We start from the raw sequence: 4,775 nt of genomic DNA, 5'->3' as shown, positions 1-4,775 counted from the left end.
AACAGGGACAGCGCTAATGCCAACCCTAACCCTAACCCCAACCCTGGACCTAGCCATAATGCTTACCCTAACCCTAACCTACAATCTCGCCAACAATCACGTACGCTAACCTTATTTACTTTACATCTCAGCGACCTTGACAAAAATTGAGCTGGCCTTAACAAATAGATTTAGCCTTATGCAACAAACAAGTCATTTCAGGACTAACATATGGTCCAATTTTTTTTTAATAATTCGGGAATTACGTGTCTAAGTGGGTAAGGCGGTGGCTCGCTAGCCTGGAGGTCGAGTGTTCGATCCCTGCATTGGCCGAGAAAGTTCATCCAGATTTTCCAGCGTGGTTTCCCCTTGCCAGTGATGGGACGAAAACCGAGGTCCCGTATACACATTGGCGTGCACGTAAGAGATCCCTTGGCCCGTCTTCATTATCCCAGTTTAGGAGCAGAACAGTAGGACGTTAAACCCCATTTCATTACATTTATTTCAATAATTCGCTTGCGCGTAGAGCTCTTTAGCTGTGGGGGAAAACCGGAGGACTCTGAAAAAAAACCCACCAGGTTGGCAGGCGATCCCACTCCTTGTCATATACAAACAGGGAGTCCAAACGACGCCACTTTACTAAATGACAGACCTTGTGATATAACGCGCATGCGTTAAACCATTCGGGTCCCCACCGGCCATTAAGTTTAGAAATCTAGCTGTTGATTACAAGTTAAGTTATTTGTTGTTGGTGGTGTTGGTGAGGATGGTTGAAAACCAAGCTGTGATTCTAACTGTAAAATTCTTTCTTTTAGAAAGTAGTTCTCGTATTCGAGCTGAAGCGCTTGCTTATAGAACACCCGCTCTTTTTCTTTTTTCGCTTCTCGAGATTTTCTGGCCGAATCATTGTTTTTCATTCGGCGACTCCAATAACTCATGTCTTTTTGATCGGTCACCACCGGTCTTTTCTTCTTTTTTCTAATGATTGGTCTGGGTTTATAACCGGCAACTGTGACGCCATTACTCAACATGTGGTCGACGTCGATTTCAAAGTTATCCGGTGCCACCAACGCGTCACTGTCGGGCTGTTGTTTTTCGGGTGGTTGTGTCGCCGCGGTCGTCTGATCGCAGGAACTGTCCGGATTTGTAAAGTTCTCAGTCGTTTGATCGCTGCAGTTTAAGTTTGTGTAAGCGTGATTGGCGTTTGAATCATTCATATTAACGCCATTACTCAATTCCCGCCAAATTGACGGGATATTCCGACCAACGTTGCTATAATCGTCGTATAAGTCGACAACTTCCCGCCCAGATATAGGCACCGATTTCGGTGTGAAACGATTTAAATTATTATGGATATTTTCGTCAGCCCACGTTTGACCTTCTGGGTGCTGGTTGCCAGGATTGTTTGTTAGAACATCCATGTCTTCCCGCCAAATTTGCGATCTTTCACAGTTAAAATTGTTATCGTTGAAGTCACAGAATTGGTAGTTTCGCTGGTTGTTCTCGAACTGGTAGTCGCAAACATCTTGTTCTACTTCCCCACTATTTTGGTGCCTGTTGCTGCTGTATTCTGGATTGCACGTGGTCGGCCATGATTGTGGCGGATATGACGTCTGTGATAGTTGGGGATGTCGGCTTAGGTTATAATGGTCCGAGTCATCCACCAAAACACACGAGGCCGATATTATGGCAGATATACTGATATTGGTTCCTCCCGTCATCTCAGGAAAGCCTGGAATTACAAATTGAAACATAAAATGAAATGAAATGAGGTTTTACGTCCTAATTTTCTGCACCGACTGGGAAGTTTTGCTTGGATTTTTGTCCCGTCCGAACGACTAGACGCTGTCCTTGTCAACCCCTCCGTCCAGCACCACTGACAAGAGGAAACCACACTGGAAAATCCCGATCTCGGAGAGCTTTCACGGCCAACACCTGGACTAAACCAGGTAAACTACTGATTAGAAAATGGGGGGGGGGATGGTTATTTAACGCGTGTACGTTGTATCAGAAGGTCTGCCATTGAGTCAACTGGCGTGGTTTCCATTGTTACATAATTAGATTATCTGATGTTAAAGACGCTTCCTGCCAACTTGACACCTGTTCGTTATCGACATGCCTGAAGTTCTTGGTCTATGTGATTATGTAATGATTATGTAAACGTTAACTTGCTGCCATGTTTTATTTAAACTTTCTTTGTCTGATTAACATGTATCGAATGTAAACTTGATATGATACATTAGCCAGATGCCTAATAAGTTCCTTTGTTTGAAAGGGTTTATAAACCCAGATTAAGAAACAAATAGGAGAGGGGTTCAGGCATGACTTGAGAGCAGTCGGAGGCTAGGCGACGTCTGGTATATAGTTGACTCCAGGCCACGCAGGTCATGGAGTTAAGACCGGACAACGGCCAACTAATGTAGTTTAGTTCTGGGTGTCTTTAAAATTACGATGTTTGTACATAATATGTTAGAAGCAGAATAAAAGTATTAATAGAGGCTGAAACTAGTCTTGTCATCCTAACCTTATTAAAGAACCAATACTGTCACACGATTCCCCGGTTGTACGTGACAAGGAGTAGGGTCGCGCTGCCCAACCTCGTGGATTTTCTCCGGGTCCTCCGATACCCCCCCCCCCAACCCACTGCTAAAGACCCCTGCGCGCAAGAGAATTGTTGAAATAAAATTAAACCATAGTTTGTGTAGAGTGGAGGCTAAACCTCATTTTTTTCTCATTCTCTCCGTTTTATATATGAAATATGACATCCGAGTTCAAACCATCTCTCGGAGCCTCAGAGCCTCAGAGCCTGCCTTAGGATATCTCGAACTATGTACCGTTATATATGGAAAACTTTAAAGGGGTTTGTGTATATTTCGAGGTGGTGGGTAATTAAATATCTTACCTTGATAGGTGTAATTATTATGTGTTGTGGTGGAATCCATATTACAACACGGGAAATTTTCATCAAAATCCGTCATTCTCATTCCTACAAAATATAAGTTCAAAAAAATGTAAGTATTGGCGGGTAGGTACGTGAAAACAGGCGTTTGTCGAAAATAATAGCTAGCAAATTTATGGATGTTGTGTGAAAGTTACATGAATAATTAACAGCTATAAATTCAAATTCCGGACGATTTTCAGCACATAGAACAGATAAATAACGAAGTGGGATCCAGAAAGCTAATCGAAATGAAATGGGGTTTAAGAGCCTAGTATTTTGTTCCGACTGGGCTAATGAAGATGGATCAACGAGATGATACCAAATTCAGTGGTGGATTTCTATGATTTGCTTTATCGACTAATAGTCAAATTCGTTTAAAATGTATTTTGATTAAAATATATATATTGAGCTATCAGTCTGTCAGTTTCAAGTCTATAAAATCTATTAAAGAATATGCTTTAATCGGCTATACATTACAACCAAATATACATTTTAATCATCGGATACAATACACCCAATATACAATATAATCCTATATATTTAAAACCAGTAAGCTGTTGTCAAATATACATTGTTAAACGAATACAAATAAATCAATACCATGTATACCGAACATAGTCTTTCATCGATTAACCGTTTTAATTGAATATACCATGTTAATATACATACTAATCGAATATACATTTTATCGAATACACTTCAATCGTCGAATATACAATATCGAATTTCATCTGCTAAGAGATCTTTTACACATGAGCGAATGTGTACACGGGACCTCTATGACCCCAGATTTGCGCACCAAGAAAGCATATCAGATTATATGTAATTAAAAGTGACCGTAGGGGTTTTTAAATAATATCCATGTTAATAAATTTATGAAAATTTCATCAGACTAAATACAATTAACGATTAGTGAATGGGTATCCAGCAGGAATTTTAGAACGGGTGGAGCACATTTTGATTGAGTGCAAATATTTCCCTGACGTAACGTCAAAATACTATTTTTGCCAGTCTATCTCAGAATATATTTCGCCAACCGGTTCTATATTCTAAAACGTTAGACATTTTTTAAAAGAGACAAATTTAAAAAAAAAAATTAATTGTATATGTCTGATTTTGTTTTTAAAGACCCAATACCACTCTTGTTGTAACTGAATAATATGTCCCAATCTTTATTCTGGTCAACAAATTGTACTGTTTTACAATATTCCAATTAATTGATGATACAAATTTCATCTTAACACACCTAATTAAAGAAATTGGAAAATTTCAACTAAATGATTTGAAAAGCCTGACGTAAAGCTTTTCAAATGTGACTTGGATTTAAAAATATTTCTGAACCCTTTGGACAAGTAAAATAGGATTTAATGGATAATTTACACAACAGGTAGGACACTAACACATCTAGTATTTTCTGGAGCTGTCAAGGCAGCAAGAGTGTTATTGTCCCTTTAATATTTTATTATATATACATAAAGTTTGTGATATTTGTTTTTATTTTATTTTACTGTGATAGTTGGTTTTATTTACTAAAAACGATTTGTTGACTTTCTAAATGACCGATTTTAGGACACAGTTTTTTATTTTGTTGGTTTAATTGCTTATGGATAAACAATTAAGGCACTTGAATTTTTTTTTTGGGGGGGGGGGCATTGTTCTTTTCAAGATTATTATAATTAGCATAAACGGCTGTTGATTTTTTAAAGCTGATAATTTCTAGATAATTATATCAGTTCATTTTTGGGTGAAAACAATAGTATAACCAAATATTAGCTGGATGTGAAAGTCTAAGATCTAAGTTCTCTATGGATAGAGTTACAATTGGTGGTTGGTATAAATATCAGTTACGAATATC

Source organism: Patella vulgata, chromosome 5 (assembly GCF_932274485.2).
Source record: "Patella vulgata chromosome 5, xgPatVulg1.2, whole genome shotgun sequence".
In the NCBI taxonomy this organism is placed as follows: domain Eukaryota; kingdom Metazoa; phylum Mollusca; class Gastropoda; family Patellidae; genus Patella; species Patella vulgata.
The sequence above is the reverse complement of the archived record's forward strand: the minus strand, read 5'-3'. Positions refer to the sequence as shown.